The sequence below is a fragment of the Prionailurus viverrinus genome, chromosome B3 (genome assembly GCF_022837055.1).
Source record: "Prionailurus viverrinus isolate Anna chromosome B3, UM_Priviv_1.0, whole genome shotgun sequence".
In the NCBI taxonomy this organism is placed as follows: Eukaryota; Metazoa; Chordata; class Mammalia; order Carnivora; family Felidae; genus Prionailurus; species Prionailurus viverrinus.
In genome coordinates this window covers 97,205,686-97,233,415 of record NC_062566.1, presented here as the reverse complement: position 1 = coordinate 97,233,415, position 27,730 = coordinate 97,205,686, and the positions used below count along the sequence as shown (strand labels likewise).

Genomic DNA, 27,730 nt, shown 5'->3' with positions numbered 1-27,730 from the left:
TGTACCCATAAATCAGGGAACCCATCCCATAGGCCACACTGATTGGTACAGAGATGAGTATGTGATCAAGTCAGATCAACAGATTATTCATTTCTGGCACTTTCTCCTGGGGTTATTTGGGAAACAAAACAAAACATGTTTCTCTTTCTTGGTTATTAAGCTTATATAGATTTAGAGTCTTCAGCTTTCAGCTGCCATCTTGTTGGTGATCTGGAAAGAACCTGTTGTAGAACACCCTGTCAAAGAAGGGGGTGAGACAGAGTCCTGATATTGCCATTTATGAGCCTTAATCCAGGTGTACCTGATGCCAGATGAATCTTCCAAACCTTCTATTTACGAGAGTTAATAAATTCCCTTAATTTGCCTGCATTTGTTTGAGTTAGGCTAATGCCATCTTCAGTAAAGAATCTACATTAATATGCCTATTCCATTTCCTTATCCCTTGGGGTGAAAATCTGTGCTTGAGCTTTTTCAAATTCTCTATCCTTTCTTTCTATCTGTGAGCCTCTCTTCCCATTTCTAGAGTTGGATCCTATATTTGAGAATGGGACACTCACGAGCCAGAAGGGGTAAAAGAGTGATGGTTTGTTGTCATTATTGTCATTATTATTGTGAAAGCAAGAAATTCTGATTGTAAATCAATTCTATTAGAATTAGAATCAGGGATGAATTAGAATCTTGATAGAAGAACTGTTGGCCAGCTCTTTCATAGAACCATAGAGTCTTAAAGGAGGAAGAGACCTAAGCAATTCAATATTCTCATTTTATAAAAGAGGAAACTGAGACCCAGAAGGTTAATCCATTTGTCCAAGGTCATAGAGTATAGCCTGTAATCCAGGTCTCCCTGGCTTTATCTGGTGTTCTTTCACCATTCTGCTGCCTTTATTCTGGGTCTGAAATAGTCAAACTGGGTCATAAAACAATTAGATGTAATGTTCAAAATTGATTAGCATTATCACCAATCAATCCATGAAGAGTTTCATTAAAATTCAGCATCTACAACTGCATTACAATGCAGCAGAAGAAAATAAATAGACCACATGAAACATGACCTCATACTTGATTAAACTGAAGTTTTTTCATCTGTGATTCAAAGTCCAGATTTTTCCAGTCTTCCAAGCTTGTCCTTACTCTTTTCAATGTTGAGGAAGATTTTTGAAAGTTTTCTCCCAACCCTGCCATACTACATACATAGAGCTAGAATAGTGATTTCCTCTTTGCGTGTGTGTGTGTGTGTGTGTGTGTGTGTGTGTGTGTTTTCCTCTTAAATTGAAACTCTTGTAGAAAGGACTACATCAATAAACTATTTGTATGGTATTTTCAAGTAAATAATAGATTATTGGCAGTTCACAAAAAGTCCGTATTTATATCTTCAGATTTTTTTGTTAACTCCTTGCATTCCTCAGAGAGATATGTGACTTATAGAGCAATGAATCTTTTCATTCCAAATACATAGAATCATGGAATTTAGGGTGAGAGGGTTATTTAGAAACTGTTTAGTTCAACATTTATTGATGAGGAACCCAAGACCCAGGGAGATTAATTGACTGTATGCAGTCATGGGCAAGGAGCTATTATGAATCCTTCCATAATGTCGTCTGAAATTAACTTTTTCTTATAAATCTGAATTTTCATGAAAATTTTGAAGCTTGATGACAAGTAAGAAAATGTATCAAAATATAATTTTTATATATTAATATTAACTTAAATACCTAAAGAACATGAAAATACTATTTATTTGAGTGCTTGGTAAGCTAACATATTTTCTTATTTTTCTACTTCACTTCCCAACCACACTCCAAAAAGTAACAATAATTATTCCAAAATAGCACTTTTTTCCCCTTATTTAACATTTTACAGTCTGATGTTAGGGGAATACAGTCAACATATATTCTCACAAAATATTTTGTGTAACATGCAGTTAACCTTAAAAGGTTGTGTATGTATACTAAATCATTTGGTCTGTGGTGTAATAGTCCCCCATATTGATATATGCCTAATTCCAGAAGAGTCTGAACACCTCTTCAGGATCGTTGAAGGCCTGAAGGCCTCTTCAGGTCTGATTGATGAGATTAAGCATGTCAAATACATGAACAGCTTGCAGCAAAGGTGACCTCCAGATGCAGCAAGGACACTGGCTCCCAAGCCTCAGAAGCAAAGACTGAAAAAAGACCTCTCCCTGCTCTGCCTCTCAAGGAAAGGCAGCTCTTGAATGGGAGAAAAACAATTAGAAAATGCAGTATCTTAATCCAAGGAAAGCCAAATAGAGGAAACAGATGTCTCTTACCGAATTCTGTATTTTCCGTTCTTCCAGGTGAAAAAGAAAGCCTTGTGGGGACTTGGAAGCCTTTTGTGTCCTAAGTTATTGTCTTCCAAACTGCAGAGGTGAGTTTTAGACACAGTGGTCAATAGAGTTGCGCCAGAAGCTTCTAGCTGCTGCAAACCTCGGCCTAGAGTTCTTTTTTTTTTCTTTTAAGAAGTTGCTTTTTTATTTTTAAAGAAATTTATTTATTTAAAAAAATTTTTTTTAACATTTAACATTTTTTTAACATTTTTTTACATTTTTAACATTTAACATTTTTTAACATTTAACATTTAACATTTTTTTAACATTGTCTCTCTTTGAGAGACAGAGACAGAGCATGAGTGAGGGAGGAGCAGAGAGAGAGGGAGACACAGAATCTGAAACAGGCTCCAGGCTCTGAGCTGTCAGCACAGAGCCCGATGCAGGACCCGAACTCACTGACTGAGAGATCATGACCCGAGCTGAAGTCGGACACTTAACCGACTGAGCCACCCAGGTGCCCCTATTTTTAAAGAAATTTAAATAAGAAGTTAGAAAATTTACAAAACCAGAAAATTTTTTCTTTGAATGATGTCAAAGAACTCATCATAATATTTACTCTGCTTGGAATTTTGCTAACTAGTCAGGCTACAGAAATGAAATTCTACTTTTTAACATTTATTTTAAAGGGTAAATATCATAACAGCATAATAAGAAAAGTAGTCACTGTAGTATTTATTACAATAGCAAAACACTGGCAACAATCTGAACAACCATCACTATGGGATTAAAAGGAATCTTAACCAAAATTAAGTAGAAAAATTAAACTACTAAAGATAAGAATGGAAACCAATGATATAGTTCTCTGTTGTATCCACACAGAAAAAGTTACACTAAAAAAAAGCATTCTGTGAAAATTTGTCCAATTTTCTTCTAATTTTCAACTGGGTGAAATGGTATAGGTAAGAAACTCCAAAACATGTGCTTTCAGAAAGCAGTTTTCCTGGGGGAAGGAGTTAATCATGAAATGCTTTATTTCTTTCTTGTTTAAACTCCTTCTGGGTAAAGAAATTCTATGCTGTAACAAGACCAGCTGGTGCTCCCATATGAGAGATTGTTTCTCTACTATTTGTAAGACTGACCAATCTAAATCATTAAATCAGGGAGTGTCCCAGCTCTACATAATCATTCTGTGTGGATGGGGCTCTGGTGGACTGAAATGTCTGGAGCATCTACTAGGACATCTAGCTGGTGATAGTATTTTATGGGATACTTCATTCAAGACATTGAAAGCAACAGTCATTGGTTTAGAAACAAAAGAACCAATACATAGGTTTACTTAGAGGTATCTTAGGCCATATGTCAGTTGTTAAAATACACATAATCCCGATGAGGCTTTCTAAAATCATTGGTAGTCCACAAATAACAATTAATAAACTAGTCAAATCTTGACTACCTGGAGAGGTGAAGTCTCACTTCAGATTCTGATCCCTTTGGCTTATTTTCTTTCTATCCCCAGCATTTGCTGTTTGTTTCTTAAGACTTTATCCTTGGTTCTCATCTTTTGGCTACAGGATTTCTCACATTCTTTCTGTGCTTTCTCAAGATCCAACTGTAACAGAAAAAGGACTTTGCACTCTCATCTGTAGAAAAGTTAAATGCTGCTGCCCCCCATCATTTCACTACTAGAGTAGAGATTTCACTACTCTCTTTTGACCTCTGTAAGTTGTGCATCACTTTATTCTGTTTGAATGTGGCTACTCTTCATTCATTTGTTTATTCATCAAATATTTATGGAGTGCCTACTTTGTACCACACCCTATTGTACTACAAATAGTAAGATTAGGCTTGTACTCTCGGGACCTAAAACAAGTGTCATAAGTTATAGAGCTTAGAAAATTATTCAGAATATATTTTCTAAAAACAACAGAATTAAATTATAAATCAATAGCAAAAAACTGTCTAAAAAATTCTCAAGTTCTTGGATTAGACAATATACTTCTAAATAATTTATGAATCAAAACAAATAAATCACAGTGGAAATTAGAAGATGTTTTAAACTGAATGGTAATGAAGATATTTCAAATTAAAAGGAAACAGTTAAAGCAGTACACAGAGGGAAATTTATACTTTTAAGTGTTTATATTAGAAAAGGTTTAAAGTCAAGAATCCACACTTCCACCCTAAGATAACAGAAAAAATAAGAGGAATCTTAACCAAAATTAAGTAGAAAAATGAAATCAGTGATACAGAAAATGGACAGACAATAGAAGAAGTAACAAAGTAAAAAAATTGTTCTTTGAAGAGATTAGTAAGATTGATAAAATATGGTTAGGGCAATGGGGAAAAAGAAAGAAAACACAAGCCCCTGTTGTGTGAGTGAAAGAGAGTTCATCATTACAGATCCTAGAAGTATTAAAAGAATAGTAGGGGCACCTGAGTGGCTCAGTTGGCTAAGCTTCCAACTCTTGATTTTGGCACAGGTCATGATCTCATGGTCGTGAGAGGGAGCCCAGAGTCGGCTCTGTGCTGGGCGTGGAGCCTGCTTCAGATTCTCTATTTTCCTCTCCCTCTGCCCCTCCCCTGCTCATGTTCTCTTCTCTCTCCTCGCCCCCCCAAAAAGAGAGAGAGAGAGAGAGAGATAAAAGGATAGTAAAGGACTATTATGAACAGTTTTTTGGAAATAACTTCAAGAACATGAGTGAACAGTAAATCAAAAGTAATACTCACTCTTGGAGATATTGCAAAGATTATTTGACTTCATTACAAACTTGAAAGATGCAGGAGTGGTGACTTCTTCTATCCCATGACCTGTGAAGACAACAAATCTTTTTGGAGAATGTTATTGGATTCTTGAAAAATTAATTAGGAAGTCCAATCAGTTGCTGTCCTAGATGTGGGCTCTATCTAGTTTGCTATCAACTGCCTATCATGAATTGGGTGTTATCTATCAAGCCATAAGATTAAGTGTGCCTAGCAGCATTTCTTCAATAAGGTAAGTGGGACCTGTGAGACTGAGCTCTAGCAGGTCTAAAGGTAACAGTAAGCTGTGTGAGCATATGGTGCCCATTCTGAGTGTTCCAACCCTTGATGCATAACCATATCTCCTTCAACCCATTGATGTAGCCTTATGGGTAGGAAGAGCACCCTAAGGCCATTTAAATAAGGAAACAAAACATGAAACCTGATTTATGGATGATGATTCTGCACTATATGCAGACTTCTGTACTTATTAATCTCAATTGTGTATGAAGATAATGATGAATTGACAATGATGACAACTGACAAGGATGAAGAGAAATTCTCCCTATGGGCAGAATTGCAAATGGTACATCTTTTTGTTCACATTTCCTGGAAACAGAGATGTCCTGTGTTCTGAGTCTAAACTGATAGGGGCTAATGATTGTGTAGGCAGAGACTAGAAAAAAATAATATTGGAGGATGGACAATATGAAGGTCTAGGGGGTAAGTGGATGGAAACTTTTGACATACCAAGGGCAGGTGTTTGGAGTGGTCTACCCCAGGTGCAAGCAATTTTTAGAACATAAATCAACAAAAGATTTTTTGAGGGAAGAGTATTGTATCACTGACATTGTTTAGGATTGCCAGCACATGCTGCTAATAAAAGGAAGACTAATTTATAGTTGGCTTTATTATTATTTTTAAATTCTCTGCAAACAATGCACCCTTTTATCACCTGCACCTGGTGAGCCACTCCCATTGCCCTGACTTTGACCCAGAGTATGACAATATTTGTGAAGAGTTATGAATTCTAACCAAGGACTGAGGACTTTCTCAATAATCAGATGGCCAAAGGATGGACCAGATGACCTGCTCCATGGATGTCAATCAGCAGCCACTTTCCTTGGTCGCTCCAGTGATTACTCAATGAGTTCATGGAAAGTATGGTGGTAGGGATGGAAGTTATGTATGGGATCTGGCCCCTACCACTGAAGAGTACCCAGTGCACCAATAGCAGATGTCTACCCTGAGCCCTGCTATGTCACCATATCAGTATCACTAGCCAGCCACCTGGTGGCAGAATAATGATATTGGACTCCTATTATTGGTGGGGGCAGGAATGTATCATCATTGGAATAGATAGCCTTAAATGAAATAGTCTTGCTTAAAGCAGTCAACTTACAAAAGTGAGAAAGATATAAATGAATGAGTGAGTGAGTGAATGAATGAATGAATGAAATTTAAGAACAGCATAATAGAGATGAAAGTAGAAATACTTTTAAACTATAAAAACCGCAAAAAGATTTCAGTAATAAAATCAGGAGGACACAAAATGAAAAGACTTATGAAATAGACAAAAACTTTTGTTATTCCAAGTTTAACAGAGAGAGAACACCAAACATATTTGGAGTGAGAAAGGCAACAAAATGGCAGAAAGGAAAGAATTATTTGGAAATTCTATCTACACAAAAAATATATAAACGAACTTGAAATTTTGATGGGATGTATCATTTTCTAGGTAATTATAAATTATAAAATTGACTGAAGGAGGTAGAGTATCTGAAATGAGCTAATAAAAGAATAAAATGGTTTTTAGTGAAAATCAGAAAAGGTAGAAAAAGTGTGGAAGACAAAGATAAGAATAAAAAAACAAGGGCAACACATTGAAAATAGTAACAAATATGGTATATATTAACCTGACTATATCAATAATCACTTTAAATGTCAATGGTCTAAATACATCAATTAAGACAGAGACTGGGGCTCCTGGCTGGCTCAGTCAGTGGAGTGTGAGACTCTTGATCTCAGAGTTCAAGCTCTATGTTGGGTGTAGAGATTACCTAAAAATAACCTCTTATAAAAAAAAGACAGATTGTCAAAGTAGATTAAAAAAAAAAAACACGACCCAAGTATATGTTGTCTATAATAAACCCACTTTATTTTTTTTAATGTTTATTTATTTATTTGGGGAAGGAGGAAGAGGCAGAGAGAGAGGAGAGAGAGAATCCCAAGCAGGCTCCCCACTACCAGCACAGAGCCTGACGTGGGGCTCTATCTCACAGACCATGAGATCATGACCTGAGCCGAAATCAAGGGTCAGACACTGAACCAACTGAACCACCCAGGCACCCCTATACCCACTTTAAATATAAAGACATGTGTCTGTTAAAAATAAAGTAATGGAGAAAGATATAATCAGAAAATAGGAGTAACTATATTAATTTTGGACAGAGCAGACTTCAGAGCCAGGAAAATTATCAGAGATAAAGAGAAGCATTATATAATAATAAAGAGGTCAATACTCCAATAAGACACAACCATCTTTAATGTGTATGTGCCTAAAAGTACAGCATCAAAATACATGAGGCAAAAATTGATAGAAATGCAAGGAGAAGTAGATGAATCCACTCTTATAGTTGGAAACTTTAACACTTTTCTATCAGAAGTGGACAGATCTAGAGAGCAGAAAATCAGTAAGGACAGAGTTGAACTCAACAGCACCATCAATCAACTGGATATAATTGACACCTATAGACTACTTCATCCAATGACATCAGATTAAACATTCTTTTCAAGCTCATATGGAACATTCACCATAGAGACCACAGTTTGGGGCCAAAATGACAACTTAACAAGTATGAAGAATAGAAATCATATGATGTCTACTTTTAGACTCTATGAAATTAAACTAGAAATCAATAATAGAAATATAGCTGAAAAATGTAAAACATTTGGAGATTAAACAGCACACTTCCAAGTAACACATGAGTCAAAGAGTAAATCCCAAGGAAAATATAAAAATATTTTTAACAGGGGTGCCTGGGTGGCTCAGTCAGTTAAGCGTCTGACTGTGGCTCAGGTCATGATCTCACAGCTTGTGAGTTCGAGCCCCGCATCGGGCTCTGTGCTGACAGCTTGGAGACTGGAGCCTGCTTCGGATTCTGTGTCTCCCTCTCTCTCTCTCTCTCTGCCCCTCCCCTGCTCATACTCTCTCTCTCTCTCTCTCTCTCTCTCTCTCTCTCTCTGTCTCAAAAAATAAACATAAAAAAATTAAAAATAATATTTTTAACAGAATTAAAATGAAAATACAACATCAAAATTTGTGGAAGATAGTAAAAACAGTGCTTACAGGGAAATTTATAGCATTGGATGCATATATTAGAAACCAGAAAGATCTACAATTAAAAATTTAAGTTTCCACCTTAGGCAACTAGAAAAAAAGAAGAGCAAATTAAATCTGAAGTAAGCAAAAGGGAAAAAAATCATAAAAATTTGAGCAGAAATCAATGAAATTAAAAAGAAGTCAGAGAAAATCAACAAAATCAAAAGCTGGTTCTTTGGAAAGACCAATAAAATAAATAAACCTCTAGCCAGTTAACTAAGAAGAAAAGGGAGAAAACATAAGTTACTAATATCAGAAATGAAAGACAGGACATCATTATAGATACCATGGACATTAAAAGGATAATAAAGGGATATGATGAACAACTCTATGCCCATAAACTTAATAACCTAGATGAAATGGACTCATTCCTTGAAAGACACAATCTGCTAAACTCACTCAAGAAGAAATATATAATGTGGATAATTCTGTATATATTAAAGAAATTGAATCGATAATTAATAACCTTCTGAAAGAGAAAGTACCCAGCCCAGCCTAGATGAGTTCACTGGTGAATTCTACCATTTACGGACGAAATTATAACAATTCTCTGCAATTTCTTCCAAAAAATAGTAGCAAGAGGGAATATTTCCTAACTCATTCTATGAGGCTGGCATTGCCCTAATACCAAAACCAGATGAAGACATTACAAGAAAATCGCAGAGCTGTGTCTCTTCTGAACACAAATACAAAAATCCTCAACAAAATATTAGCATACCAAGTCCAAGAATGTGTAAAATTAAATATACATCACAATGAAGTGGGATTTCAGGTATGCAAGGTTGGTTCAACAATCAAAAATCAATTAATGTAATCTATCACATCAACAGACTAAAAGAAAAATCATATGATCATATCAAGAGATGCAGAAGCATTTCACAAAATCCAACACCCACCCATGATAAAAACTCTCAGCAAAGTAGGAATAGAGGGGAACTTGTTCAACTTAATGAGGAATGTCTACCAAAAAAACAAACAAAACAAAACGACAACGAAAAACTACAGCTAACATCATACTTAATGGTACAAAATTCAAAGCTTTCCCATTAAGATCAGGAGGAAGGCAAGGATGTGCCCTCCTTTCACTGCTTTTCAACATTGTACTGGGATTCCTAGCTGATGCAATAACATAAGGAAAGGAAATAAAAGGTATACAGATAGGGAAGGAAACTGTAAACTGTTTTTGTTTGCAGATGACATGATCTTCTATATAGAAAATTCAAAAGAACCTACCTAAAAACTCCTAGAACTAATAAGGGATTATAGAAGACTTGTAGGATACAGGTTAATATATAAAAGTCAATCACTTTCCCATCTACTAACAATGAATAAGTGGAATTTGGAATTAAAAATGTATTATCATATTAGCCCCCCCAAAACAAAATACTCAGATATAAATCTTACCACATCTTACAAGATGTACTTGTACAAAACTTTTTTGAAGAAAACTACATAACTCTGAATAAAGAGATCAAAAAACTAAATAAATGGGGAGAAATTTCATATTCATGAATAAGAAGACTCAATATTGTCAGATGTCAGTTTTTCCTTATTTGATCTATGTAGATTAATGCAATCCCAACTGAAATCTCAGCACGTTATTTTTATGGATATCAACAAACTGATCTGAAAGTTTATGTGGAGAGAGAGGCAAAAAACTCAGAATAGCCAACCAAATATTAAAGAAGAACCAAGAAGACTAATATTACCTGACTTCAAAACTTAATATAAATCTATAGTAATCAAGACAGTGTGGTATTGGTGAAAGAACTGAAAAATAGACCAATGGAACTGAAGAAAGAGACCAGAATAGGTCCACATAAATGTAGTCAGCTGATCTTTGACAAAGGAGTGAAGGCAATACAGTGGAGCAGAGAGTCCTTTCCACAGATAGTGCTGGATGTCCACAAGCAATAAAAAAGGAATGTAGACACAGACCTCATACCCTTCATGAGAGTCAACTCAAAATGGATTATGGACCTAAATGTAAAACACAAAACTGTAAAACTCCTAGAAGATAATCTTGGAGAAAATCTAGATAACTTCGGGTATGGCAAAGACCTTTTAGATAAAAGACCAAGGAAATCATCTGTGAAGAAATAATTAAAAAGTTGACTTTGCTGAAATTAAAAACCTATGCTCTGAGAAATACAGTGTCAACAGAATGAGAAGACAAGCCACACAGGCTAGGAGAAAATATTTGCTAAAGACACATCTGAAAAAGGATCATTATCCAAAATATATAAAGAACTCATAAAACTCAGCAATGAGAAAATAAGCAACTCGATTTAAAAAATGAGTCAAAGACCTAAACAGAGCACACCAAAGAAGACATACAGATGGCAAATCGGCATATGAAAAGATGTTTCACATCATGTGTCGTTAGGAAATTGCAAATTGAGACAATAATGAGATACCACATACATAGTTTGAATGTCCAAAATCCAAAGCACAGTCAACACCAAATGCTGATGAGAATGTGGAGCAATGGGAACTCTCATTTATTGCTGATGGGGTTGCAAAATCGTATAGCTACTTTGGAAGACAGTTTGTCAATTTCTTATAAAACTAAACATACTCTTAGCATATGAGCCAGCGGTTATGCTCCTTGGTATTTACCCAAGTGAATTGAAAACTTATGTCCACATAAAAACCTGTACATGGATGTTTATAGCAGCTTTTTTCTTTTTTTTTTTTTTTTTTTTTTTTTTTTTTTTTTTTAAATTTTTTTTTCAACGTTTTTATTTATTTTTGGGACAGAGAGAGACAGAGCATGAACGGAGGAGGGGCAGAGAGAGAGGGAGACACAGAATCGGAAACAGGCTCCAGGCTCTGAGCCATCAGCCCAGAGCCTGACGCGGGGCTCGAACTCACGGACCGCGAGATCGTGACCTGGCCGAAGTCAGACGCTTAACCGACTGCGCCACCCAGGCGCCCCTAGCAGCTTTTTTCATAATTGCCCAAACTTGGAAGCAGCCAGGATGTCCTTCAGTGGGTGAATGGACAAACTGTGGCATTCCCAGACACTAGAATATTACTCAACACTAAAAAAGAAAGAAGCCAATCTGAAAAAGGCTATATACTGTTTGATTCCAAGTATATGATATTCTGGAAAAGACAAAATTAAAGAGACAACGAAAAGATCCATTGGTTGCTAGGGGCTGGTGGGGGAAGTGGGAAAGGATGAATAGATGGAGCACAAAGGATTTTGAGGGCAGTGAACATATTCTGTATCATCCCATAATGATAGATACAAGTCATTATACATTTGTTCAAACCCATAGAATATACAACGTCAAGAGTGAACCCTAATGTAAACTATGGATTTTGAGTGGTGATAACATGTCAATGGAAGTTCATGCATTACAACAAATGTACCAATGTGGTATGGTATGTTGATAGTGGGGAAGGTTATGCATGTGTCAGGACAGGAGGTATATGGGAAATCTCTATACCTTCCACTCAACCTCTATACCTTCCAGTCAAAATAAAACTGCTCTAAAAACTAAAGTTTTTTAGACGTGGTAAAACAAAAATAATATATGATAAAATTATAGACCAATTTCACTTACAAATACAAGTATAAAAATCTTTCTAAAAATTCTACCAAATAAAATCCAATAATATATCATGACAATTGGGATTTATCATAGTAAAGCCAGAAAGTTTTGCTATTAGGAAATGTATTAATGTAATTCCCTGTTACCAGATTAAATGTAAGTAAAAAGAAACCTCATGATCTTTTCAAAAGAAGCTGAAAAAAATGTTAGACAAAATTCAATACCCATCTATGATAAAAAAAATCTTTAAGCTAAGGATAGGAAGAAATATCTTTGATAAAGTATGAGTATAACTGACAACAAAGCTTCATACTTAATGGTGAAATATTACCATGACAGAACAAAACATAGTTACCATCTGCACTAATGTTTGCTGATATTTAAACAAGAAAACAGAATAAAAAGTATAAATACAGGGAAAGAAGCAACAAAACTAACATGATTTCCAGTGAAACAATCATCTAACTTAAAAGTTTAAGAAAATAGCATGGATTTTGTGATGTCCATGCATTACTAACTTTTTTGCACAGAAAAACCAACTGGTGTGTTTAAAAGTGAGTATTCAATTTATTAGGGTAAGTAGCTTTAAAATTTAGTTCTAACTTTTGAGTTCAATTTACAAATCATGTTTTTCTTTTTGTAAGCACCTTCACTTTTTTAAAAAAATAACAATTGAGTAACTTAAGTTTTATAGATTAAATTCTTTAAAACACAGTTCTGTTTACACCTTACACTCTCTTAAAGGAAATAAAATGCACTTATAACTTTGATAAATTTAATTTTCTCCGAAGCCTGAAACATGCCTATCTTAATAAGCAAAACCTTCCTAAATATGTATACAACTTTTATGAATCTGATAAATTAAACCTGCAAGTGTAGCTTGCATTATAGCTAATGTTATCTAGCATTCAATACTGTTGGTAGATTTTGTCAAATTCTCTTTCATATTTCAAAATAAATCTCTAAATTTAAAGTCCATTATTCAGGCACACATTTCAAATTGAAATCACAAGGCTAATCTGTCAGAAACCTAATGCCAGTTCAAATCCAAATTTACCCAAATTATCCTAAATATAACACAAAAGTGTCAGTAATTTGACTTTGATTATCTTTAGAATATATTAAATTCTAAACTTCCATGAGATTGGAAACACACTACCCCAAAGGGTCAGTTTTACCACTGCTAATGAACTGGGTTTTATCATCTCACGTAAGCATAGGTTAAGAGAAGGGAACCTGGGATCTGTAGATTTAGCATGATTCTCCCCTCATTACCAATAGACACCTTTAGCTCCTTTAATTGTTGCTATGACAACACGGACTCTAAGCATAAACCCTTCAAATACGATTCATTTCTCTTGGGTTCAAGTTACAAAATACTCAATTCTTCCATCTGATTTCAGTCCACAACCTCCTATTGAGGTTGCTGATAACTCTGTTCACCTAAACTCTTTACTGCCTGATTGAATTCTATATTCTTTACATGCTCTTTCTCTCTGGTTGGATGTAAAATCGTACAGATATTTAAAGGACACATGAATATATTTCACACCTTTGGCTCCGAGGTCAAAATGTCAGTCATACTAACAAGAGTTTCCAGAGAGGAGCAAAGAGAATTAGCTAAAGGAATTTTTAATAAAATGTCTGGATATATGAGACATTTGTAGTATCTCTACGTCAGCAATTATGAAATATAATAGCAAAAGGAACAAAAACTAAAAAACACCAGGAATAAATCTATCAATAAATATGTAAAACCTACATAAATAATACTTTAAAACTTTATTCACAGACATGAAAGAAGACCTTAGAAAATGAAGATGGAAATTATGTTTCTGGATGAGAGAAAGTTTAACACTGTAAAACTGTCATATCGGTCACAAATTAATAAATTCAAATTTTTATGAAATTTGAAAAGTAATTTTCAAACATATCAGATTTTAAAAAACAAATGAGGAAAAATGAGGTGGAACTTGACTTATGCAATATCGAATTATTCTATAAAGCTATAGTAATTAAAGTATTGTTAGCTCCTATATAAAGAGAATTTTTGAACAGAATAGAAAATCTCCAAACAGATGAAGAAATGAATTAGAATTTAGTTTATAATAAAAATGGTATTTTTAATCAAAGAAGAAAGAATGAACTGTCAATAAATGGTGTTGGCACAGTTTGGAAAAATAAATATAGATACCTACTTCATACTACAATAATTCCAAATGGATTCAAAACTTCAAGTTGCAAAAATAAAATTGCAAGAGTATTAGAAGGAAAGATGGAGATATATTTCAACTGGGTTAAGGTCTCCCTAAGCAAAACACAAAATCTAGAATCCATGAAGGAAAAAATACTACCTTTTTTCCCCCCGTAAAAATATAGTTTTCCTCAAAGACACCATTTAAAAAGTTAAAACACAAATAATAGACTGAGGTAAAAAATATTCGTCAAACATAATTAACAATGTCCACAAAATAAAAACATACTACCTCACAAATACAAAAAAAATACGAACAACCCAATTAAAAATGGGGAAAGAATATGAATAGGTCATTAACAGCAGAAAACTACAAATGGTCCACAAACATAAAGAGATGTTGAGCCTTGGTCCCTGTGAAGGAAATGCAAATAAAAACAGCACTGTGATGTCATTTTTTTACTCAGTGGATTGGAAAAAACTTGCAACTTGATAATATCCAGCATCAGCAAGTGTATGGGGGGAAGTAAATGTCATCAGTCATGGAGAAATGTAAATTAATATCTTTCTGGCAATATCTGTCTACATTTAAATGGATCTTTGACCCAACAAATTCATTTCTAGGATTCTGTGTTGAAAAAAAATATTTGTGCCTGCAACAGAGATGTTAGAAAAAATTCCTCTGTATCACTTTGATAACAATTTAAACACACCTTAAATGCCCATCAGTAGAAATGTGGTTGGACAAATTATGAGGTATTATGAGTATTATGTGCACCCATTAAAAAGTAAAACATGTTGTTCAGTCAAAACAAATAGTATTGAATAACACATATATTGTGAATCTGTTATAAAAGCAAAAAAAACCCCCACCAAAATATATATGGTTACATGTCCCTATATTTTTGCCAATGCATGGAAAAAGAACTAGAAATTTACAGACCAAATTGCTGACTTTGGGTCATCTTTTGGTAAGGGAGTTAGAATATTGGAGAAGAGGGTTGTGTTTATGTAATTCAAAAGCTTTTCAGCTATCATAGCTTTTGGCTAAATCCTCAACAAAATAACCTCCTCGTGTCTCTAGGATTTTCTCGTGGATTTATCTCAGCTCCATTAGCAGATGCTACAAACAAGAGGGGTCTGAAAGGGCACGAGCGTTCAGAATTGTGTCCCCACATGGGCAGGTTAGCTTTGGGAATTGTTGGGTTTGGGCTTATTTATTCAGATATTCGTCGTTCTGTAAATAGTATGTTAATCAAGCTCGACTCCTGGACGGTAAATACTTATTTAGCAGAGCTGGGCTGGTCCTATTACCTCACTGATCACTCCAGGCAAAAAATATCCTGCAGTTACTTGTGTCATAATCATGGCTGCAATTCAGTCATTAGTCTAGTCCTATGAAGTATCAAACTCTGCATTTGTGTAATGTTAAATCACCTCTCTTCTCCAGGTTGAATCCGGCTTCAGGTTGACCCTTCAGAGTGAAGAGAGATGCTGTTCCTTTCTTCATTACCTGCCTAGCACTTCTTCTCTCCCCATTTCCTATGCAGGGGCCCCAGCCGGAAGCAGGACAATAGGGGACTTGGTGAGTTCTTACTTGGCTGCTGCTGTCATCAGCTGACTTGGCTGTCTCTGGACCTGATAAGTTCTTCTGTGGGCTCCTCAGAGGCTCCCCTGCAGGGTTTCTTCAAGGTCAATTCCTTTGATGTGGGCAGTGTCCCTTCTTTGGCTGGTCACTCTGTAGCCTCACTGGTCACTTGGCTTCTGCAACTTTCCACTTTCTTCTGACTTCTGGCAGGAGCTTATTTAGGCAGGGCGGGGCCCCATTTTTAATGACACCAGGACAACATTCTTCTGTGGGTTTCACACATTTGTGGGGCTTTCACAGCACTGGCTTGCCGTTAGTACTTCGTTGCACTGACTGTTAGCCAGCCTCTTGCTTTTTCTATCTCACGACCTGGACAAACACACATAGGCTCTCCAGATGCTCCCTTTGGAGCGCTCTCACCAGAACTGGGATCAGGGGCAGGTAGTCCTCTATCTCTCCCCTGGTGGCAGGAGAGCTAAGCAGTGGGAGCTGCAGTCAGAAGTGGCCCCAGTAAATCCTCTTCTCCAAAGACCCTCTTTATTTATTTTATTTTATTTTTTTAAGTTTATTTAGTTTAAGAGAGAGAGAACACATGAGCAGGGGAGGAGCAGAGAGAGAGAATGAGACAGAATCCCAAACAGGTCCGTATCATCAGCATAGATCCTGATGCAGGGCTCAAACCCACAAATTGTAAGATCATGACCTGAGTCGAGATCGAGGGACAGATGCTTAACCAACAATCACCCAGGTTCCCCTCCAAAGCCTCACTTTAGGCACTTTCAAGTGATGGATCCTGAACCCCAGTGAGTCAGACCCTCATGGAGGCCTTGTCTCTGCCCTTTTAAATCCCCGTTATCGGTGAACATATCCAGTGTTGAGATATTAGTTGTTAGCTCTCTTTAAGTGTTTACATCTTGGTGTGCACTTTCTGCTAGGATTTCCTTTCTGTTGCATGTTTTTGCCTCAGTAGAAAATTTCAAAGTAACATCCTATTTCCATTTATTTGTTTGTCTGTTGTTGCAAACAATTATCGAGCACCTTTGATAATGTCAACCATAGCTACAGTGATGAATCATTTGAGAGCTTTAACTTGAAACCATAGTTTATCTTCAATCTGTGTTTAGGGACCCAAGTTCAGAAATTTCATTGGTTCTCCTTCCCCCCACTGTTGCTTTGTCTTGTTTTCTTGGAGCAGTAGCTCTTGTACCACAAAATATATTTGGTTTAACTGTGATCATAACATTTACTTCTGGACAAAGAAAGAAATGAAGAAAGAGCATCTTCTTTGTAGCATACAGTGAGCTTGGGAATCATGGGTAAAAACGATAGTAACTGAGCAGCAACATCTATGGAATGGAGTTTTGGAGTGAGAAATACATGGATTTGAATCCTGGTTTCACTATTGTGCAAGTATCTTTATCTTTCTGAGTTTTATCACTAGTGTGGTGTGATGGTTAATTTTATGTATCAGTTCGACTAGGCCACAGGGTGCCCAACATTTGGTCAGATATTACTCTGGGTGTGTCTGTGAGGATGTTCCTGCATGAGATTAACATTTGAGGCCATAGACCCGGTAAAGCAGATGTCCGTCTTTTCCACGCTAATGACAGCAACATTAACCGCTACCCACCCTGCCTCAGTCACTATGCCAGACACTGAGGGTGATGAACATTGACAAGCCCCCTTCCCTTGTGACCCATTCAGGGTGGTGGGGTGAGGGGCACAGAGAAAAACAAAACGCAGCCAACATCAAGAGAGTAAATATCTGAATGGAAAACTAACAAACTGCAGATGTGCTGGGAAAGAAATAAAAAGGTGATGAGAGAGAATGATGGGCGTGGAGGGGACTTTAATAGGCAGTAAGGAAGGACACAAAGGGGAGGTAACATTTAACCTGAAACTGTGAGGATGGGAAGGAGCCATCTGCCCACAGGGTAAAGAAGAAAAAATTCCAGACAGAAGAACACAGTCTCCCAGGCAGAAAGGAATTGGCCCATTCAGAGACAGTGAGAGAAAACCCGTGAGGGACACAGCAGGGGAGGGAGAGAGGGCCACCAATGAGGTAATAGAGAGACGGATAGGAGTCAAGTTGTGCAGGGCCTTAGAAACCATAGTACAGAGTTTGGATTTTTTTTCTAGGTGTAAAGGGAAACCATTAAACGGATCTTAGGATGGAGAGTAACATGAGCCAAGTTCCATTTTAAGAAGATCTGGCTTTCTTGCTGCAACAGAGAGAATGGGTTAAAGGGGGCCAGAGTTGGAAGCAGGTAGAAAAGGTTGCGTTGGTCTTACTTCAACAAGCAAGAGTTGATGGTGGTCCCAGTTATGGTGGTGGTGTGGTGATGGAACTGTGGAAAAAGTAGCACATTTATGGTATAACTCAGAGATAGAATTAATAGTATTTGCTAATGGATTAGATGTGGGATGAAGAAGCTGGGAGAAAGGAAGGATCTTCTTGACTTCCAGGTTAGCAAATGAGTGGATGATAATGCCATTGTCTCAGGGGAGCAATTCTGAGGACATGGTAGGGGGGCACAGAGTTGAGGAGGAATTAGCGAGGGAATAGGAGTCTGTGTTGGGTGTATTAAGTTTGATATTTCTGTAGAGATGTAAATAAGGCTATTAAATCTGTTAGCCTGAGCCAATGGTTCTCAAACTTCAGGGAGCATCAGAGACACCTGCAGGGCTTGATGAACCAGATTGTTGGACCCACCCCCAGAGTTTCTGGTTAAGAAGGTTTGGGTGGGGCCTGTGAATTTGCATTTCTAACAAGTTCCCAGGTGACGCTGATGCCACTGGTCCAGGGTTCCCACTTGAAGAATCACTGGTCTAGACAGAGGATAATTCTAGGAGTCTGGAAGTCATCAGCATGAAGATAACATTTAAATCCATGGGACTAGATGAGATTGCCTAATGAGGCTGTGCAGAGAAATAAGAGAAGGAGGCCCTGGATTAAGTTTTGAGGAGGATTAGAGAAGAAAGATCAGAGTAAAGGCAGGATCAGAGAAGAAGAAGGAAAACCAAGAGAGCATGGAGTTTCAGAGGCCAGAGGGGTTGAAGGTTTCAGGTCCAGATTGCCTGAACATGACAAACCCTGTGAGAAACAGAATAAGAAGAGCGCAGTGAAATGTCCATCAATTTATCAATAGTAGAACTACTGTCAAGGGCAAGTACTTTACAAATATCATCTCACTGTATCCTTCACAAATCCCATCAAAGGAGTATAGTTAGTTGATTTTTATAGTTAAAGGAAGTGAGGCTCCGAGATTATGTAGTTTGTTAGGGCCACAAAGGGTCTAAAACCCAGATTTCATCTGCTAGCATCCTAGGGAATGCAATGCTTGCTGCATCCTCTACTTGCTGCTAAAATCTACAAGGCAGGCCAACCTTGGCAAAACGTTCAAGGAGGCATTCCGCTCACTCCTCCCCAAGGCACTCACTACCCTCTGGCTGCTCCCAGACAATTGCAACAGCAAGTTCACCTGCTTCCCTGGTCAACTCCCTGTGCTTTCCATACTCAGAACCAAACTGGACTTCATTCCTTGGCAATGGCATAAACCTGTCTATGACCAAATGATAACGGATAAAAGTGGGTGCTAATTGGTGGTGTGCAGTAAAGCTTTCACCATCACCTTTCTCAAAGCGGGGGGAAAAGCCCCGATTAGCATGATTTCAAGGCACCACTGGCTGATTTCAGGCCCTCGGAATGATGTGAGGATAGAATTAGGAATAGATGCACAGAGTTGGCTCTCTCAAGCCACTGTGAGCTGGGTCCAGCACACTGCTGGAATGATTTAACCTGTTGATTTTCGTGTCACATATTTCCATTCTACACACAGTCTTCTGGATACAGTATCATAACCACAAGTTGTGGGAACTTCAGGCCACCTGCCCAGGCAGTGGGGGGAGGTGTTCATAACAGGGAGGCCGGGGTGCAGCCTCTAACGCGTGACTCGAAGGCCGTCACCTGCTTCCTCAACGTCCAATCTAGCCCAAGAACAGAGGGAATGTCAGTTTAAAAACTGGCATTCATATCCCTCTTTGGTTTCCAGGGCTCAAAAATGTTCTTTTATGAGGATTACAGCCTTGTTCTTCTTTGGTGTCGGCAGGCGTTTATGATGGCTGTAGCAGGAATGAGAATTTGGGTCTGGAATAAGCCTTGCTGTTTCTTGCCAGGCTACAAAGGTTTATGGTGGAGACCAGACGTACGTCTTGCTCATGCCCATATGTATGGGCTCACTCTGTATCTGGAATCAGAGGAGGAGACCACATCCTCACACAGGCAGCAATGGCAGCGGAGGGCTCAGTCCCGGGGCACGAGGGAATTTTAACTTCCTCACTTCCTCGTGCAACTTCCACTTGTCCTTACTTTTGCTGTACTTTTCTTTCTAAAAGCACAGGTCACAGACGTGGTCTCTGGGGAGCTACGTGATGTGATGTTATGGCGGATGATGCTGTAACGTTACCGCAGGCCACTTAATGGGAGGGAATGCAGCCAGTGGGGAGCAGGGACCAGCGGGAGGAAGCAGGGACCTTAATGGGAAGAGAAGAGGAGCAGCAAGAGCTGGAGCTTGGCACTGCTGATGCAGAAGGGAGAGGATGCGGCTGCGAGGTGGGTTGGAGGAGGTGTTTCTTTGCAATCTGATTTTATGACTGCATGTTTTGCAAGCGGACACAGCTCAGGAACAAACACTTGTAAGCTTAAGGTGGTTTTTCCGAACTGGTGGATACAGAAGTCTGAGAATTACATTTCGCTGCTTTTTAGGGAGCTAATCCCATAGTCACTGGCCAGAGTCAGTGGCACTGGCCAAAAAGGCTTCTAGAAAATACTTAACCATAAACTGTGGTTGATTTTATACCAGCTGCCCAAAGCAGTGCTTCCCCTTCTGAGCAAATCCTTATTCTGGGACCAATCGATTTATTATGGATAAATTACACAGACATAAACATCCATGGGCTGCCAGGGGTACTCACAGAAGGATACTTAAAAGTCACATACTCTCATCCAGTGCCCTAGGTGCAAATTTGCTCACACATGCATGCATGCAGATGTGTCAAAATAACACTAATATTTATAATAATACTTTGTGATTCTACACTGCCTTTCATCTGTAGATCTCAGAGTACATTGCAAACATTCATTAATTCTCTCAACACTCCTCTGAGGGAGGTAAATATTATTATCCTTCTCTTTACAGATGAAGAGTAATTGAGGCAGATAAGTGATTTGCCTCAGGCTAGGTAGGGAGCGTGGGTGGAGGGCTGAGATTAAGAGCTCAGAGTTCCTAGAGATGTCCATTAGGGATGAAGCCCAGGGGTCAAAACCTGGAGGGCACTGTGGGCTGGTGGAGGGGGTCACTTTTTCCTGTGAAATCCATCGCCATGGTAGTGAAAGCTGCTTATTAAGCATCACCTATGTATTGAGTGCTTTGCATATGTTATTTCCTGTCTTCACACTAAAACTAGAATGATCCTCGTGGCACAGATGAGGAACTGAAATTTACAGTGGTGAAGTATCTTGTCCAAGATCGCATAGCTAATAAGTGCCTGGGCTGGAATTCAAACCTGGATCTGTTTGCCTCCAAGCCCAGGTCCTGTCCCCCAGTGCATACCTCATGCTCATTTGAAAATTGCAGGGAGGCACATTCTACTCTTCCAGGTCTGGTCCATTAGTCTGTGAGCCATTGTCCTGTCTACTACCAGTTTCTTTGCATTTGACTAAGTTTTGAGACTGATGCTTATAGTGTGTCTGATCTGGACAGACAAGTTTTCTAAGCACAGGAAAGGAGAGCCTCTGAGGTAAGAGGTTTACGTGATAAGTCACAAGAGAAAACTTTAATTATAATCACTTCTTGCTTTATTTTGTGTTATTTCTGGTGAATGTATCAATTTGGCATCTTTTGACAGAACAAGAAAATAGCCAGAGAGAGAGAGAGAGAGAGAGAGAGAGAGAGAGAGAGAATAAACATGAATTCTCTTAGGACACATAGATTTCCAACTGCACTGTCAGGAGAAGAATCAGTGAAAGGGCCAAAGGACCTACATGTGTAAGATGAACTAAATTTTACTCTCGTCTTGGGTGTTCTCAGTTTGGCTGCTCTCAGGAGCCCAGCTGAACCCCAAGACTTCCTAACTCAACTTACAGTCAAAATGGTATATCTTATGTGCTGAGGCAGCCATTCAGTCTGTGGAGGTGCCAAGGACTTTCTGGAAAGACCTGGGAGCATGTAGAACTGCCAATGTGGCAAGGAGCTCAGGAAATTGTGTACCTCAGACACATAGCCCATGGTGCCTGCTAGTCAGTGAGCTTGACCTTGATAGCTGCCTGTCCCTGGGCAGGATTCAAAAGGAACAGCCTGTGGCCACCATTGCTTGGTTGGGGGTGAGGGATGGTTGGGAAGGCAGAGCTGGGGGAGAGGAAGCTCCCAAGATTCAACCAACCAGATAGAATCTGCAGCCTTTGGATTTAGACTCTGAGAAGTCAGCTTTGTGGTATGATGCACTTTGTAAGCAAGATAAGGAAAACCAACTTTGAGTCACAACTCATTTGAAACTGTATTTTTCTTGGAGAAGTAAGAACTAGCTTATAAAAGTTAGTGATTATACAGGAATCTGAACCCAGCTGACCTGTCTGTTTTGTTTGAATTCTTTTATAATTAGTTTAGTAGTGATCGCAGTGTCCCTTCCCAGCTATCCCCTCTCCTCACACAATCTATACCCAGTTTCCACCATGCTGTTGCATAGGCTTAAAAGCAAGACTTTAAAGAAATTACTAATTACAAATTCTGTTTAATGCAGACTCCACTTGCCTCTCACGTGTGTGCCTGTTTGCACACATGCCCAGTACTCACACCTGAGATGCACACAGGGCTAGAAGCACAGAGGCAAAGAGAGAACATGTGCTATGTGTGTGGAATAGGATGGCCAGTCAGCTTGATTTGCTGGGGAACCAGAAGCTTCTTGGGCTATGGGACTTTCAGTGCTAGAGCCAAGAGGGCAATGGGTAGACTTGGGCGAGTTGCTCACCCCTAGTTCATGAGGATGTTAAACTGAGGGTGAGCCAACCCCAATTTTTCAGGCATCAATTTGTTTGAAATGCACTAAACTGTTAACAGACATTTCCCAGAATAGAAACGTAAGTCCACCTTCCACCTCCCCATGGAGTAAATTAGCACTAACACAATTTGCAAGTAGCCACAAATATTAGAAAGCCTTTAGCAGAAGTCCAACATTATTTTTTGCCTATCTTGAATCACAGAAATAAGGATTCTCCTGGTGGTTTTTTTGTTTTTTGTTTTTGTTTTGTTTTGTTTTGTTTTCATATGAATGAGTGAAACAGAAAAAAATACCCACAGTGTATTCTGTCCAGCCATATAAACACTTTAGAAAAGTGTTAAGTGGAGGGCAGGGCTGGTAATGGGACTGTAATGGTGATGGGCTGAACAGCAGAGCCTCCACCTGCTTTGAATGAATGCAGGGAGCTCTGGGGAGCTCAGGGTCCAGTGGGGAACAGCCAGATTGGGCAATGTGCTCCCATACCCGTGCTTAACCACATAATCATTAAAGAGCAGAAACCTCTCCTTGTAATCCTCTCCTATAGGACAGCAGGGAGTGTTAGCATATTTGAACTGCTTCACATTCCTTCTTGCCTACTTTTGAGAACATACTACATTTTAAAACTTGTTGGTTTCTTTCATGTTTTATTTGACCCTATGTAATTGCATTCCTGAAGGAATAACAGGCTCCCCTAGTGATTTACACCCTGTATTAAATGTCAGTTTTGAAGAGACACAGTTAACTGTTTGGTTTAACCTCTTGCCTTCCCTCTCTCTATTAGCTCAACACTGAATTTGATCTCCAGCTCTTAGGACTCTGGGGTGGGGGGGGGGGGTCCGGGGTGAGGGATACAAAGATAAAAAAAGAAGAGTCGAGGCAGCAGTGATGTTGAAGGGAGCTTCTTAGCTCCAGCCGCTCTCCCCCTGTGTGTGGCCGGTCACCAGCCCAGAATATAAAAACATCCCTTTTTTATGGTGATTTGTACTGTTCACTTCTGTCCCAGCACAGTGGTGAGGACAGTGAACCGGAAACACATCCTGGCTGAGCTGGCTTTCCGTGTCATATTGCCACCACTGCTGCAGCCCCGGGGACACCGACGATGGCCTTAAACTGTGGTCCTCCCTCCGCCCTGCAGGACCCAATGAGTAACGGAAATTGTGGAAGAAATCTGTCTTAGTAATTATCTAATTTCATTTTCCTTTGTTTTCATTTATTTACATACTTAGCTGCTATGATGTTATTGTTGGTTAAAACACTTCATTTACCCTTGCAGATTCACTTAAAGTATATTTAACAACTGCTTAATCACCTGTTGTGAACTGATTATTGGGAAAATCTTTAAATCCAGCTAGATGTGATGGCATATTCCCTTATGTCTCTGTGCATGTGTGTGTTTAAAATCTAGAAGTAAATATATCCTGTGCTATCACCTGACAGGTAACTGAAGTATTATTATTACTTTCAGAAGCCCCGATAAAAAAGATAGGACAAAAGAGATTTTATGTTGAAAAGGGTTGTCTGTGCAGAGCACAAACTAAATTCGTCCTCTGCTCTGCCCCGAGCTTCACACTCCCCCCACTTTTCTTCAGTGACGACATTCTACTAGGCTTGATTGAAATGACGACAATGACAGTCGGAAGAGAAGGAAGGAGGCAGTGACGACCACAGGGACAATGAGGCTCAATTCTCTGGGATACGAAGATGTGGCCTGCTGTCATCATGTCAGCACCTGAGGCCTTAATCACTGACTACCACTTTGAGGCCACTTATAAGCCATTAGCTAAGCCATTTGACCTGGAACTCTTTGTGTATGGGGAAAAAATTCAGGCTGCCTTATAAGATGAGAAAGTTTGTTTGACTCTTTGTACATGTATTTATCTCAGTCTTATTCCCCAAGTTCTTTATGCTGGTTTATAAAGTAGATAAGATAAAACAATGAAGAAATCAGGACAAAGGGGGAAGGACGGTAGGACAAGCAAGACAGCCCAAGAAATGAGTGTCCGTGAAAGACACTAGTCAACGGTAGAGTACACTCATCCATTACCACTGCTACTGCAAAAATGGAATATTTAAAGAACACAAGGGCTAAATCACATTCCTGTCAGAAACCATTGAGAATGGCCACATGTGTCTTGTGTCTAATTAAAAGGGATTCAGGGGCACCCAGGTGGCTCAGCCATTTAGCATTTGACTTTGGCAGGTCATGATCTCATGGTTTGTGAGTTTGAGTCCCACATCAGGTAAGCTCAAGCCTCACATTGGGAGAGCACGAGCCCTGCCTTGGGTGAGCCTTGCTTCTCTCTCTCTCTCTCTCTCTCTCTCACTCTTTGTCCCTCCTGGGATTCTCTCTCTCTGCCCATCACTCATTTGTGCTCTCTCTCTCTCTCTCTCTCAAAAAGAAGTGATTCATATTTTCTAGTTACTGCATCCTGCCCAGATGGGCCTTATCTCCCAAAAATGATACGAGAAAAAACCTGAAGTTCATATTCCATTCTGAAATATATCTCTCCAATAGACAGTCTCACACTCAGTTATCGTTGTTTCCCTCAGTACATTACTATTATTAATATAATTATTGTTTTTATCATTCTTTTTTAAGATTTTTTTAAGTAATCTCTATACCTAATCTGGGGCTCAAACCTACAACTCCAAGATCAAGAGTCACCTGCCCCATCAACTGAACCAGCCAGGTGCCCCTGTTTTTGTCATTATTCTTATTGTCATAATTCTGATGACTATCTTGTTACATTTATAATACTAAGAAGTTCGTGGGCCAAATATAGAATGATAGCCATATTTTATAAAGTTGCAGAAAGAACCCAGGACAATGATTTCAGTGTCTTTTTATTTGAATTATGTCAGCATAGAAAAAGACCACAATAGAGTCTTCCTTGTTATCGTGCACATTAACAAAGGAATCTTGCCAGAACAAGACATATTGTGTTTGACGACATTCAAATTTTCATCAGCAAAAACAAAAACAACAACAATCATGACCGTTTTATAAATGCATACTCTAAGAAACAATCACTAGAAACTTAAGAGAACCTGTATCCATCACCAATAATCCCCACGCCTTTCTTTGAAATCCTCTGACCTCAAAAACAGCATCCTAAATTAGCATCATGCACAACCAACCACTAGTTTTCTATGTGGGAAACTACCCAAGTGGCTGAGATTGTACACTGTGGAGGTGTTGAGATCTGGGCTCAAATCCTATCTCCTCCACTTACCTGTCTGTGGGGCAGGTTACTTAACCTGCTCTAGCCTCAGGTGTCTTAATAGTAAAAATGGGGCTAAAGGAGTAACTAAAGCTCATAAAGTTGCTGCAGGGATTAAATAAGATAATACACATTAAGAGATTAGAGACTAATGTGTGTGTGAGTGTGTGTGTATGTGTGTGTAGAATGAGCACTGAAAAAATATTGATTATATTGATAAACACTATCTTTTTATCTGTATTAGAAGTTTTTGTACTTTTTTGGAGAAACCTTTGTATCTCACTTAATTATTTATTTCATGACTTTGTAGGGCTACTAATCAATGCCAGTGTTTCAGTCTCTCTGATCCCTGGCCCTTGGAATCTGAAGCAGAAATAAAAGTACATATTAAGTACCCTGAGCAAGTTTGATATTTACAGTGCACCGACTCCTTTGTAAGGCGGACACTCATTTATTTCCATTCTGAAACTTCAAGTTGTTAGATATTGAATTTTATTAGAGTAGTTTTCATAGGGCAGGGTTAACAGTTTGCAAAACTGATAAAAGAGATATTTTTATCTTATTGTTGTTTTAATTTGCATTTCTCTCATCACTGGTATGGTTGAGCATCACTTGAAATGTTTGAATGATCTGTTTCCATGCTTTGCCCACTCTTTTATTGGATAGTTTGTCCTTTTAATTATTACTGTTTACAAAGATTCTTTATTTTTATTGTTTGCTAGAATTCTTTATATTTGTTGCCTATAAGAATTTTCTTTGTTTATACTATCCTTATATAATCATATATATATAGAGAGAGAGCCTGCTTAAGATTCTGTCTCCCCCTCTCTGCCCCTCCCCCGCTTGCTCTCTCTCTCAAAATAAATTAAAAAAAAAAAACTTCAAAAAAGAAACATCTTGGTAACTATCCTTTTTAGTCATTTGTCTATGTGTGTGTGTGTGTGTGTGCGTGTGTATAATTTATTTAAAATGTATATTACATGTTATTTTATAATCTGACTTTCCCCCCATCTCTATATTTTGCACATATTTCTATGTCACTAAATACCTTCCTACAATATAATTTTAGTTTCTAGGTAGAATTCTATTATATGTCTATATTATAATCTATTTAATAATCTCTTATTATCAGACAACTTTTTGCAATTATTTTAAAAAACTAACTCGACATACATATAATTAGTTCTCTGAATTTTTTCTTTCCTGGTAGACTGCTGCCTTTTAAACCTTTCTTACTGCAGCTCACAGTGAGTACACAGTACTCTGATTCAACACTCACCAGTACATATATGCTTGTGCTCACACAAAGAAGTGAAAAAATGTTGTGAAACAAAACTCACTTTCTGCTAATTTCTATTCTTTTCTGTATCATTTTATTAAAGAAATTCTGGTCCCAATCTACTAAATGTATTTCATAACTCATGGATGAGTTTTTACCCTCCATTTGGAAAGGAAGGAGGGGCCGTGATTGGCCCACAGTAGGCATTAATTTGTGTTGCATGAACAGCCTCATGGCTAAATCCTTGTGTACATTCAGGCTGACTGCTCGGGCAGTGTATTAAGGTTCTCCAGAGAAGCAGAACCAACAGGACAGATATATACGGTTGACACTTGAACAATATGGGGGTTGGGGTGCTGACCCCCATACAGTCAAAAATCTGTACATAACTTTTAACTCCCCCCAAAACTTAACTACCAATAGT

At 38.3% G+C, this 27,730-nt stretch overlaps 1 protein-coding gene across 1 annotated transcript in view; it reads left to right on the top strand.

Moving 5' to 3' along the window:
- The window catches only part of BMP4 (bone morphogenetic protein 4), a 197,118-nt gene that overhangs the window by 121,230 nt on the left and 48,158 nt on the right, over positions 1-27,730 (top strand). Inside the window, exons 3-4 of the mRNA XM_047864305.1 lie at positions 2,315-2,385; positions 15,613-15,747. The gene's annotated coding sequence lies outside the window, so the exon portion shown is untranslated. The remainder of the gene's footprint in view (positions 1-2,314; positions 2,386-15,612; positions 15,748-27,730) is intronic.